General features: G+C 43.0%; 1 long non-coding RNA gene across 2 annotated transcripts; it reads right to left on the bottom strand.

Annotated features, from left to right (window-relative positions):
- Positions 1-7,971: 7,971 nt before the first annotated feature.
- On the bottom strand, positions 7,972-9,582 carry LOC147309721 (uncharacterized). Of its 2 annotated transcripts, XR_015125860.1 has the most exons (3): positions 9,206-9,582; positions 9,052-9,116; positions 7,972-8,344 (listed from the first exon to the last, which is right to left on the bottom strand). It is a non-coding gene; the product is annotated as an uncharacterized LOC147309721 (long non-coding RNA). The 2 variants fall into 2 exon arrangements; XR_015125859.1 differs by having other exon boundaries at positions 9,052-9,582.
- Positions 9,583-14,247: the final 4,665 nt, after the last annotated feature.

Here is a 14,247-nt window from a genome sequence, read left to right as displayed (position 1 = left end):
GTGTACAGTCGAGTCTTAATAGCTTACTTACAACTGGGCTCGTCAGGCACTCTTCTTGGCTGCAGTGGTTATTATTATATTTACATGCTTCCAGCTCCCGTTTTTGCTCGATGACTGCTCGTACCTTTCCACTCCCCTTTTTCTCCCTCCTAGCGCTCACAGACACATAACGTGTATGGCAGTCCATTCTCCCAGCAGCACGGACTACACTGAACATGATGCTACATTCTTTAGAGCTATGCTTGTAGCATTCTGCCTGTTAGCTTAGCACAACAACAACAACAACGAAAAGGCGCTCTCTCACCCAGGAAACACACAGTCGCAGAGAGAGAGAGCGTCGCCCTGTAACCATGGCAACCGTAACGCTGCCGCCTGGAACAAAAGAACGTAGCTGTCAAACAAAACCCAAACAGTCCTGACCCGCGACAAAATGAAACAGGAAAGTACCGCAGTGTATTCCATTTATTTCAACAAAGTAACTGTATTCTGAATACCACCTTTTTAAACGGTAACTGTAACGGAATACAGTTACTCATATTTTGTATTCTAAATACGTAACGGCGGTACATGTATTCCGTTACTCCCCAACACTGCTTAAGTGTGATATCATAGCAGAATTAACACCGTCACTCTCCGTCAGTGGTTTGATTGGAATGTTTCCGGGGGGGGGGGGGGGTTCTTCTCGTTTTTCGCTCTCATTTTTGTCTCTTTTTCCCCCTCTTGTTTTTATGCTGCTCACCCTTGTCCTTGGTTTCTTTCTTTATTTCTTTCACTACCTCGATCACCTACTTCCACACTCATCCACAAACAACATCCTTTATTTCGACACATAGGCACAGCACGATCACGCACAGTCATGCGCTCAACAGCAGCACATTTACATCAGTCAGACAGCGCACACAGACCTACAGGATACACACACTTAAGCCAAGCTTACTCATATTAGTAAATATGCAAACACATAGTCAGACTCAGGGAGCATCTCGCCACACATTTTTTCTCTCTCTCCCTCTCTTTATTTATGAACAAGTGATGTATTCTCTCCACCCGTCTAAGCGACACACACAGAGTACACCCCTAGTTATGCACAGACATCTATGGGTGCACTAAGATTCGTTACATGGAATGTAAATGGAGCTGGCTCCAGAGAAAAGAGGTTAAAAATATTTAACCAACTCAAAAAACTACAGGCAGATGTTGTCCTTTTACAAGAGACCCACAGACCTCTTAGAGGTTCGAATGAACTTAAAACACCTGAGTTTCCTAATGTGTTCTCAGCTTGTTATAATTCTAGACAAAGGGGAGTAGCAATTTTAATCCATAAAAAAAATTTATTTCACAGTACTCGATACAGTTATAGATCCAGAGGGCAGATTCCTAAACTATCTATACTTGATTTAAAAAAAGCTATGTATTGTAAGTGTATATGGTCCAAATGTTGATGATCCCTCATTCTTTCACGGTTTTTTCAGTGCACTCTCTGAACACTTAGATGGCAACACTTGTTCTTGGAGGCGACCTCAACCTTGGACTAAATGAAGAAATGGATAGGCTCAATACAGCAGGAACTCAGCGTAATTGGCAGTCCACAAATATAATCAAACAGTATATGAGCGACTTTGGTCTTTGCGATGCATGGCGCTCCCTTCACCCCACCAGTAAGGAATATACTTTTTTTTCACATGTTTATCACTCCTACTCTCGTCTGGATTATTTTTTGGTCAGCAGCTCACTGCTGAGTGACATTTCAGACACTGAGATTCACCCTATAGCTGTCAGCGATCATGCTCCTGTATCTTTAACACTAATGCACAAGAATAATACTACACCAAGTAAAAACTGGAGATTTAATACATCACTGCTTAAAGATGAAGACTTTATTAAATATTTTAAAAAGGAATGGACTTCATATTTAGACTTTAATGACACTCCTGGAACATCAGCTTCTGTTTTATGGGAAGCAGGGAAAGCTGTGATGAGAGGTAAAATAATTTATTTCTCATCACATAAAAAAGAAAAAAGAAAACAAAAATATTCAGGAATTAGAAAAAAACATCAATTCACTAGAAGAAGCCTACGCGTCCCACCAAGATCAGGAAACATTGAACAAAATACGTGAAACAAAACTAGAATTAAATGAGATAATTGATAAAAAAAAAACAAAATTCTTAGTACAAAGACTACGCTTACAAAATTATGAACATAGTAATAAATCCGGTCAATTTCTAGCAAACCAGTAAAAATAAATAAAGAAAAAACAACTATATGTGCTGTTCAAGAGTCATCTGGCAACACAATATATGACCCGAAACAAATAAACAACATTTTCAGGGATTTCTATAAAACGTTGTATTCACCACAAATAAACCCATCTAAAAAAGAAATTGATCAGTTTTTAGACAAAATAACTCTCCCAAAATTATTAGACTCTCAAGCAATGGCTCTGGATTCGCCACTGACATCAGGTGAACTCCAGGAAGCCCTGATAAGTATGCCCAATAATAAGGCTCCAGGTCCAGACGGCTTTCCTGCAGAATTCTACAAAGAATTCTGGACGATTCTAGCACCAGTTTTTTACAGAACGTTGTTAGAAATCAAAGAAAAGGGCAGACTTCCATCAAATATGAATTCTGCAAACATTAATCTCCTGCTAAAACCAAGCAAAGACCCTGTATATCCCTCAAGCTATCATCCAATATCCCTTATAAATGTAGACCTCAAAATAATCTGCAAAGCTCTCTCGAAGAGACTAGAGAAAATAACCCCCCTCTTAATTCATCCTGACCAAACTGGTTTCATAAAAGGTAGGCACTCATCAACAAATACACGTAGATTACTTAATTTGATAGACTACTATTTTCTTTAGATGCAGAAAAAGTGTTTGACAGAGTTAACTGGAAATTTCTATTTGCAACTTTACACAAATTTGGTTTTGGATCTTCTTTCATCAACTGGTTAAAAATATTATATAATTCCCCAACAGCTTGTGTCAGAACAAATGACCAGACATCCTCCAGCTTCTGTCTCCTGAGGGGCACCAGGCAGGGATGCCCACTCTCCCCTTCACTGTTTGCAATTTTTATCGAACCACTAGCAGCAGCAATTAGACAGAATTCAGCAATTAAGGGCATAAAATGCAAGAACGTGGAACATAAAATCAGCCTTTATGCGGATGATGTGTTACTCTTTCTCCAAAATTCACAAACCAATATCTCTTGGGTGATTGAATTGATAAACTCTTTTGCAAGATTATCAGATTACTCAATTAACTGGTCAAAATCTACAGTCCTTCCGATTAATTGCTCCTTCCATAATTCCTCTTCTACGCCACTGCAATCGGGAAATGTAAAATTTTTAGGTATTAACGTTTCTCCCAAGCTTGCAGATCTAACTAAATTAAACCATATCCCACTTTTAAAGAAAGTAGAAGGTGATCTGGCTAGATGAAAATGTCTACCCATATCACTCATGGGAAGGATTGCCGCTATAAAAATGATGGTATTACCAAAAATAAATTATTTATTCTCAATGATCCCAACTAAACCGCCGCAAGATTGGTTCAGATCTCTAGATTTATATATGTCCAAATTCCTTTGGAAAAATAAGCCCCCACGTATAAGCTTAAAAACACTGCAAAAGACCAAGGATAAAGGAGGATTAGAACTACCTAACTTTCAGCACTACTTCTTAGCCAACAGGCTTCAGTTCATCTCAGGATGGCTAAAACATACCCTGTTAGACGAACCTTGGCTAGATGTAGAACAAGCACTTTGCAATAATCTAGAGATTTCAGGTCTACCATTTATCAGCTCAAACATCGAACAACATGAATGCTTCAAAAGCGTCAACATCAGCTCTTCTCTGACAGCATGGTGGGAGTTTCTGAAGTTGACAGAGTCTTCATTAATCCCATGCAAACGTACACCTATCTGGAACAACCCTGACATATTACAAAACAATAATATGATAAACTTTTCTGATTGGAGTGGTAAAGGAATCAAATATGTAGAACATATACTAGAAGGAACAGAATTTATTTCATTTGACAGACTAGTTACACAATATGGGATCAACAAGAAAAGGGTGCAAAGGACGCAACCCCCCCCCTTCTGGCTGCCTCTGCCTCAGTTTTATCCCACAACTTAGACATTCACATTACTCACACTCTCATTACACATTGATATAGGATCTTGGGGGTGGGCACACTACACGGAATCCAAATTACCATCAGGGTGTACACCTCACCCCTGGCGTCGTTGCCCACCTCTCAATTTTAAATACACGTAGACATTGAGGGCTAGCAGGAGGGGCTATGCGCTTACCTGCTGCTCTCTGGCAGGTAGCTCCATGCCCTCCTGGGTTTTAAATGCACCCTAGAACACACATGCATCAACACTACAATGAGCGGGTTGAGGGAGGTTTGGAGTCTTCTCTCACCCCCGTTCTCTGCGGCCTGCTGGAGCGGGGGGCTAGGAGGAGGAGTTGGCCCTCCGACTCGGGTCTGGAATGTGGGGCCTCTCTGCTGCTGCGGAGCCGGGGCGGTCTGCTTCTCCCCACCGCAGGGAAAAGGGTAACGCCCCCTCCAGGGGCAAGGGTACCTAGACCCGGTTCGTAGAGTACGCTTGGGGAGTGTGATCGTGTGTACAGCGTCTCTTTATGTCTGTCTCCACGTTGGTTGAGTGTGGAGTAAGTGCATATGAGAGCATGAGGGTGGGAATGGATGTTTGTATCTGTGTGTGCCTGTATGTCTGTGTCTATACGTCAGGTTGGGTATCAGACGCCACCTCTCTGGGGACATCTCAGGCCCTCCTGGGGCTCGCTCGGGCCACTTCGGAGGTGGGGTGCCCCCGGCCTCTCACCCTGGGGCTCGGTCACTCAGGCACAGCTGGCTGCCGGCGGAGCTCACGGGCGCGTGAAAAAAAAAGAGTAGAATTAGAATGAAAACAAAAGCATTTGAATGAAAACAATGGATTTTCAGTGAAAAGAACAGAATTAGAATGAAAAGAATAGAATTTGAATGAAAACAACGGAATTTGAATGAACAGAACAGAATTTGAATCAAAACAATGGAATTTGAATCAAAACAAAAGTATTTGAATCAAAACAATGGAAGTTTAAAACAAAAAACAGAATTAGAATGAAAACAACAGAATTTGGGAACAAACAATGGAATTTGAATAAAAAGAGTAGAATTAGAATGAAAACAGAAATTGAATGAAAACAATGGAATTTCAATGAAAAGAACAGAATTAGAATGAAATGAATAGAATTTGAATGAAAACAACAGAATTTGAATGAAAACAACAGCATTTGAATGAAAGCAACGGAATTTCAATGAAAAGAACGGAATTAGAATGAAATGAATAGAATTTGAATAAAAAGAACAGAATTTGAGAACAAACAATGGAATTTGAATAAGAAGAGTGGAATTAGAATGAAAGCCAAAGCATTTGAATGAAAACAACAGAATTTGAGAACAAACAGTGGAATTTGAATGAAATGAATAGAATTTGAAAGAAAACAATGGAATTTCAATCAAAACAATGGAAGTTTAAAACAAACAACAGATTTAGAATGAAAACAACGGAATTAACATGAAAAAGACGAAATTTTAATGTAAACAACAGAATTTGAGAACAAACAATGGAATTTGAATAAAAAGAGTAGAATTAGAATGAAAACAAAAGCATTTGAATGAAAACAACGGAATTTCAATGAAAAGAACGGAATTAGAATGAAAAGAACAGAATTAGAATGAAATGAATAGAATTTGAATAAACAGAACAGAGTTTGAATGAAAACAAAAGAATTTGAATGAAAACAACGGAATTAGAATGTACAGAACAGAGTTTGAATGAAAACAAAAGCATTTGAATGAAAACAACGGAATTAGAATGAACAGGGCCCTGTGCTTCGTACGTCGCTTACTACATCCAAGATCAAATGAAACATCCAAGACCAAATCATCGCGCTAACTCTGAGCTCGCTATTCCGGTTCCCCGAACACACCTGTTGTTGACGATTAGTATAGCTGGATGAAGTAATGTGAGATCACTGGGTGGCCCAACAGGGGCTACGCATCGATAGTAGAAACATTGATCGGCAACCCTTTGATTGGTCGGCGAAAATGTCGAAGGAGCGCGCTCGGTATTTTTCGGCAGCAGAGCAAGAACTCTTGAGTGAGGGATTTCAGGAGTTTCAGAGTTTAATTAAAACGCAAGGGAACACTGCAAAGGCTGCAAAAGCAAGGAGAGAGGGCTGGCAGAAAGTTGCTGACAAATCAAACTCGTAAGTAATTCAATAATAACAATAATAATGGAGTGGATTTATATAGCGCTTTTCAAGGCACCCAAAGCGCTTTACAATGCCACTATTCATTCACTCTCACATTCACACACTGGTGGAGGCAGCTACGGTTGTAGCCACAGCTGCCCTGGGGCAGACTGACAGAAGCCAGGCTGCCATATTGCGCCATCGGCCCCTCTGGCCAACACCAGTAGGCGGTAGGGTAGATTTATCATATCACACCATATTATCCAATATTATATTACATTATATTATATTATAATATGTTATATTATATCCCCTTTCACATTAGAGCCACAACAGGACCCACTAGAACATGGGAACAAGTAAAAGTGAAATATAAGAATATTCTACAGAATGGTAATATTTATCACTTATATTGGTTGTCGTCTCTTGGAAAGAGACCCTGGAATACTCTGTTTGTTTGTTCATAACAGCAACCAAGAAAAGGGCAGAGCAAAAAAAAAGACAGGTGGTGGTCCTGCACCCCCTCGTCAACAAGTTGGTTAAGTGAATAATACCCTCACGGGAAAATCGATATCTCTCTATGAGCACACTGTCGCGCTGAGCTAATATACGCTGAATTCTGAGGACTCTCCTTATCAATCTTGCACCTTCCACAATGGGTTGCTCGCGTAAACGGACAGGACATGGCTGCGACAGACTTCCCAAATCCACCTTCGCTTTTATAGCCGTGGTCTCTCATCTTGATTACACGAGGTAATTTACAATTACTACTCTGAAATATGAATTACATCTGTAATAATCACATACATGTAATAGAATGTTAATAGTACATTTCCCTTTTTTAGGAAATGACCTGTATGTATCTGTGTGACATCAATAAAAGGATCAGGTGCTGCATTATCTTTAGTTACATTGATGTTATTTATTTATGGTGAAACAGTGGTGGAATATCGCTGTTGCTTTCGTATGAATGACGCGGACATACCTGCGTGGCCGCGATCTAATCCTGTTTACATAAAGTAAACCTGCTCCCCAGCAGGTTTACGCTTACGGCTCTGTTGCTATGACAGCAAGTCCCGGATGGGCTTCGGGGAACCGAACGATCCAGGATCACGCGAAATCGTCAACAATCTCATCCAGCTAACTCACTTAGCGCGGTACGAAGAACAGGCCCCAGAACAGAATTTGAATCAAAACAATGGAATTTAAATGAACACAAAAGAATTTGAATCAAAACAATGGAATTTAAATGAAATCAATAGAATTTGAATGAAAACAATGGAAGTTTAAAACAAACAACAGAATTAGAATGAAAACAACGGAATTTTAATGGAAACAACAGAATTTGAGAACAAACAATGGAATTTGAATAAAAAGAGTAGAATTAGAATGAAAACAAAAGCATTTGAATGAAAACAATGGATTTTCAGTGAAAAGAACAGAATTAGAATGAAAACAGAAATTGAATGAAAACAATGGAATTTCAATGAAAAGAACAGAATTAGAATGAAATGAATAGAATTTGAATGGACAGAACAGAATTTGAATCAAAACAATGGAATTTGAATGAAAACACAATGTAGCCAAGTACAGGATAGGGTAGGGGAAATTAAAGTAAGATGGAGAGAATGGGCCAATAGCTAGATTCGCAGGAGGGATAAAGGGAGTTGCGTGGAGAAGAATGACTGGAGCCACAGGTAAAGTTGCTATGAATTGTATTAAACTATTTAGCAACAATTTAACAGCATTTTATGAACAGGAATGAAAACATAAAATAAAATACAGTGACAGCAATAATAATAACAGTCAGAATCCTATCTGAGCTCAGATATGTCAGTCTTGCCGGCTTAATAGTCAGTGTTCAGTCAAGTCAAATCCAACAGGTCAAAAGTTTGTGATTGGTGCGATTTCGTCCTACCGCACTGTTGCAATTGTTCGTGAGAGAAGAGCAACCTGCCCTTCTGGGCCAACTCAGAATGGCTGTGGTTCGGTTCGGTTCAAAGGGAAAGGCTCGCCATCTTCCTCGTCAGGAAGAGATCCAGGTCTCACGATCCCATAAAAAAAACCTAGCCTGTAAACAACAGGACTATTACTAATTCAGTTCACACTCTAATGATATACATGGCCATATGTAAATAATGTAAGTGCTATAACAAAACAAGCACAAAACATTAATTCTAATTTCTAACTATAGTCTATACAGTGCATCTTAATCATGAATGCAATCTTTAAATCACAATCAGCTTATTCTATCGTCAAGGTGCACATTTCTATCAGAAATCAGAAATAAACCATAAACTATGGTAGATTATTTTTTACAGTATTGCCCTTTAACTGAATTACAGGAGCATTGCTTTACACTGCATAGGAATGAAGCAATATATTATTTACACTCAATGTACAGAATAAAATTACCAAAAGAATATACAAAAACCCACAGGCTGTAGTTTTACAGTATGTGGTAACGTATCAGCACAGTAAGAATAAACACGGACATCTATCCAGTGCCGCTCGAGCATCAAATGTAACAAAATAAAGTAGATTCATGACCTTTAAGATCAACATTAACTTATTCCATCATCTAATTTTAGTGCATTTAATATTCAACAAGTAATACTAGAACATCATCAGCACACAAGCTGAGTGCTCAAAATGGCTGAACTCAGTGAGAAACCCCGTGTGTTCTCCCACAGTGAAAACGTGGTCAGCTACAGCTATGAGCATTAGGCTAGTTAGCTTTTCAATTAGCCTGATTCGCCCAGTCCCAGTTTAACTCACCAGCACACTTCTAATGTTCAACTCTCAGAGAGGATCTTGTCCACTTCATCCGCTCCCGCGCAGATCTACAACATTGAAATCGGGCCATTATATTCCCTGTTAACTTCTTGTTAGCTTTTTAGCTTCAAGGTTAGCTTAACAGCTTCTGACTCACCGCGATGGTTTCAAGGTCCGAAATGTTCACAATAAATCAGGTCCGTTTCTCCAAGGTCCATGCAGATCTCCGGTAAGGATATTTGCTCAATTTATCAAGTTAATAGTTATTTTCCAGCGAAAAGCTTGGCGGTGAAAATCAGTGATGGTCTCGTGCACCTCCGCCTCTCTCTGTGTCTGAGCACGTGACGGTACAGAGCAGGGGAAGGCGGGGCTTGTTCCTTCCTAACCAGTAGGGGTGTTAAATATACTCTTTGGGTTTTATTCTTATATTTATAGTATTTATCTTTTATTATTGATTTATTTTTGATCAACTCAGTGATTAACAGAGTAATGATAAATCCCAATTAACAATAACATGTTGTAGTGCATTACTGAGTCGTGTAAACTCACTGAGTTACAACAACAAAATTTGAATGAAAACACAACAATTCAAAACAATGGAATTTCAATGAAAAGAATGGAATTTGAATGAAAACAAAAGCATTTTAATGAAAACAATGGAATTTCAATGAAAAGAACGGAATTAGAATGAAACAACAGAATTCTAAAACAAACAATAGAATTTGAATAAGAAGAGTAGAATTAGAATGAAAACAACAGCATTTGAATGAAAACAACGGAATTTCAATGAAAGGAACGGAATTAGAATGAAAGGAAAAGAATTTGAATGAAAACAAAAGAATTTGAGAACAAACAATGGAATTTGAATGAAAACAACGGAATTTGAATGAAAACAACAGAATTCTAAAACAAACAATAGAATTTGAATAAAAAGAGTAGAATTAGAATGAAAACAAAAACTGGAAAAAAAAAAAAAAACTCGGACTCTCCGTTCCTCCTCGACCTCCTTCCTCCTTCTCCCCCGTTCTTCTGCTCCCCGCAGGCGTGCGCTTAGCCGGATGGGCCCCGGGTTACGCGTAAACCAGCCCAAGTGGGGACCGCGGGCACTTCGTGCTCCGTGGGTACTCTGTGAACCCTTAGTGATCATGATGGGGTATTTCGCCACCCCACACCACATTCGTAAGTTACGATGGCAAATACTGGGGTCTCGAGGGACCCCGAACCACCGGAGCAAACATCTCCGTCTCCTTCTCCTTGCTCCTTCTACCCTGCGCTTGCAAACGCTCAGCTTTACAGAGGGTAGTCTTCACGTAAACTGGCCCTCTCCTCAGTTCTCCTGAGCCTCGCTGTTGGACGCTTGGCTCTACAGAGGGCAGAGTTCACGTAAATCGCCCTCCTTGAGGGCCTCAGACTCTCCCTGCCGCCTTCCTACCTCCTTCTGCTCCATTCTCCTGCTCCTCGCAGGCAAGCGCTTAGCTTAGCTGGGTAGGCCCCAAGTTACGCGTAAACCGGCCTTCGCGAGGAATGGGGGTGCTCTCTACTCCGTGGCGGGTTTCGCGAACACCCCCTTCGGTGAGGACCTCGGGCTTTCCGTGCCTCCCTGTCCTCCTTGCTCCCACTACATCGTTCTCAAGTGCCTCGCTAGTGAAAGCGCAGCTGTTTGGCCTTCCTATTACACGAACACCGCCCTCCAGTTGGATCTCGGGCTCTGCGTTGCTTCTCGTACTCCTTGCTCCCTCTACATCGTTGTCAAGGGCCTCGCTAGTGAAAGCGCAGCTGTTTGGCCTGCCCATTAGGCGAACACCGCCCTCCGTTTATGCTCCTCACTAGCGTACGCTTAGGTCTGCGGAGGGCCGGTTTCGCGAACACCCCCTTCGGTGAGGACCTCGGGCTCTCCATTGCTCCTTGTCCTCCTTGCTCCTTCTCTACCGTTGTCATGCACCTCGCTAGTGAAAGAGAAGCTGTTTGGCCTGCCTATTACACGAACACCGCCCTCCAGTTGGACCTCGGGCTCTCCGTGCCTCCTCGTCCTCCTTGCTCCGTCTCCATCATTCTCAAGTGCCTCGCTAGTGAAAGCGCAGCTGTTTGGCCTTCCTATTACACGAACACCGCCCTCCAGTTGGATCTCGGGCTCTGCGTTGCTTCTCGTACGCCTTGCTCCCTCTACATCGTTGTCAAGGGCCTCGCTAGTGAAAGAGAAGCTGTTTGGCCTGCCCATTAGGCGAACACCGCCCTCCGTTTATGCTCCTCACTAGCGTACGCTTAGGTCTGCGGAGGGCCGGTTTCGCGAACACCCCCTTCGGTGAGGACCTCGGGCTCTCCATTGCTCCTTGTCCTCCTTGCTCCTTCTCTACCGTTGTCATGCGCCTCGCTAGTGAAAGAGAAGCTGTTTGGCCTGCCTATTACACGAACACCGCCCTCCAGTTGGACCTCGGGCTCTGCGTTGCTCCTCATCCTCCTTGCTCCCTCTACATCGTTCTCAAGTGCCTCGCTAGTGAAAGAGAAGCTGTTTGGCCTGCCTATTACACGAACACCGCCCTCCAGTTGGACCTCGGGCTCTCCGTTGCTCCTCCTCCTTGCTCCCGCTTATCGTTCTCAAGTGCCTCGCTAGTGAAAGAGCAGCCGTTTGGCCTGCCCATTATGTGAACACGGCCCTCCGTTTATGCTCTTCGCGAGCGTACGCTTAGGTCTGCGGATGGCCGGTTTCGCGAACACCGTCCTCTAGTTGGACCTGGGGCTCTCCATGCCCCTCGTCCTTCTTGCTCCCTCGCCTTCATTCTCATCTGCCTCGCTAGTGAAAGAGCAGCTATGTGGCCTGCCTATTAGATAGAATAGAATAGAATAGCCTTTATTGTCATTGTACAGAGTACAATGAAATTGGAGTGCCACTCCCTTGGTGCAAGTTTCAATAATAAATATAAATGTAAAATATAAAAAGTACAAAAAAAACAATCGTAAGTACTCAAACAATAGTATGTACAATATATACAGGATAGCAGCATTAATATAATGACAGTATGAATAGCAGCATAATATAATGACAGTGACTGTATGGAATAGGTTCAATTGTTTTTGTGCTTATTTACTACGGTGATAGCTCTGGGAAAGAAGCTATCCCTGAATCTGTTTGTCCTGGTTTTATGTGACCTGTACCGTCGACCTGACGATAATAGTTCAAACAGTTGGTTGCTGGGGTGAGAGTGGTCCTTGATGATATTGCCAGCTCTGCTGAGGTACCGAGAGTTTGCAGTGACCTCCAGGCTGGGCAGAGAGCAGCCAGTGATCTTCTGGGCTGTGTTGATGACCCTCTGCAGTACTTTCCTGTCTGCAGCTGAGCACCCTGCATACCATGTTGTTATGCCGTACGTTAGGATGCTCTCTATGGTGGCTCTGTAAAATGTCACCAGCAGCCTCTCCTCCAGGTTGTTCCTCCTGAGCACTCTCAGAAAGTGGAGACGCTGCTGGGCCTTTTTAACCACCGCTGTAGTATTTGCAGTCCAGGAGAGGTCATGAGATATCTGCACGCCCAGAAACCTCATGGAGTGTACCCTCTCCACACAGCTCCCGTGAATGTAAAGTGGGGCCGGGTCTGCTCTGCCCTTCCTGAAGTCCAAGATAAGTTCTTTAGTTTTCGTGGTGTTCAGTTGGAGGTTGTTAACTGAACACCACTCAGTCAGTCTGTTGACCTCATCTCTGTAGTCCGACTCATCCCCCCTTGAGATGAGTCCAACCACTGTGGTGTCATCCGCGAACTTTATGATGGTGTTTGAGAGATGGGTAGGGGAGCAGTCGGATGTGTAGAGCGTAAACAGGAGGGGACTCAAAACACATCCTTGTGGAGACCCGGTGCTGAGTGTGATGGTGCTGGACCGGTGGGGGCCGAGTCTGACAGACTGTGGTCTATTTGTCAGGAAGTCCTTGATCCAGAGGCAGATGGGGGTGGAGAGTCCCAGGTGAGACAGTTTCTGGACCAGGATCTCCGGGATGATATGATTGAATGCTGAGCTGAAGTCCAGAAAGAGCATTCTCACATAGCTTCCTCGGTGCTCCAGGTGACTCAGCGCAGTGTGGAGCGCTATGGTGATAGCGTCCTCGGTGGAACGATTTGTCCTGTAGGCAAATTGGTGGGGGTCCAGAGTGGGAGGCAGAACGGCCCTGATGTGCTGACAGACCAGTCTGTCAAAGCACTTCATCACTACAGGCGTAAGTGCAACAGGCCTGTAGTCATTTGGGCTGGCCACAGCTGTCTTCTTGGCGATGGGGATGATGGTGGAGGTTTTGAGGCAGGGCGGGACGGTGTTTGATGACAAGGAGAGGTTGAAGATTTTAGTGAAGACTCCAGTCAGTTCGTCAGCACATGCTCTGAGAACCTTTCCATGTATTCCATCAGGACCTGCCGCCTTCCTGGGATTCACTGACCTTAGAACACACCTCACTTGGTGCTCCCTAAGTGTTAGTGTGCCAGTGCTGGGGGCGGGTGGAAGTGGTGTGGCAGCTGAGGGCTTGGTCGTCTCAAAGCGGGCGAAGAAACGGTTTAGATCCTCAGCCAGTGAGGCATCAGTCCTAGATGTTGCCTGGTTATTGCTTCTGTAGTCGGTAATGTGATTGATCCCCTGCCACATTTTTCTGGGGTCGTTGTCAGCAAAGTGATCTTCAATCCTCCTCCTATAGGCAGCCTTAGCTTTCCTGATGCCTCTACTCAGGTCTGCCCTGGCCGCCCTATACGCAGCCCTGTCCCCTGACTTGAAGGCAGTGTTGCGGCTTTTTAGGAGGGATTGCACTTCGCTATTCATCCAGGGTTTTTGATTTGGAAACACCCTGACCCTTTTGTTGACGGTGACATTGTCAACACAGTTCCTGATGTACGAGAGTACAGTGTCCGTGTACTCCTGGAGGTTGTGGCTGGAGAATAAATCCCATACAGTTGTTGAGAAGCAGTCCTGCAGTTGAGAAAGGGCTCCTTCAGGCCAGGTTTTTATTGTCTTTGTCTGGGGCTTTGTTTTTCTCAGCAGGGGGGTGTAGGTGGGGGTGAGGGACATGCAGAGGTGGTCAGATCCAGCCAGGTGGGGGAGGGGTGTCGCTCTGAAAGCATGCCTGATGTTTGAATAGACATGGTCCAAAGTGTGTTCTCCTCTCGTAGCAAAGTCCACAAACTGGACAAATTTAGGAAGCACAGTCTTTAGGCATGCTTTGTTAAAG

Source organism: Aulonocara sp. 'chitande type north' Nkhata Bay, linkage group LG17, assembly GCF_057382095.1.
Source record: "Aulonocara sp. 'chitande type north' Nkhata Bay isolate Kocher_YH1m ecotype deep benthic linkage group LG17, A_spYH_male_GT1.1, whole genome shotgun sequence".
Taxonomy (NCBI): domain Eukaryota; kingdom Metazoa; phylum Chordata; class Actinopteri; order Cichliformes; family Cichlidae; genus Aulonocara; species Aulonocara sp. 'chitande type north' Nkhata Bay.
The sequence above is the reverse complement of the archived record's forward strand: the minus strand, read 5'-3'. Positions and strand labels throughout refer to the sequence as shown.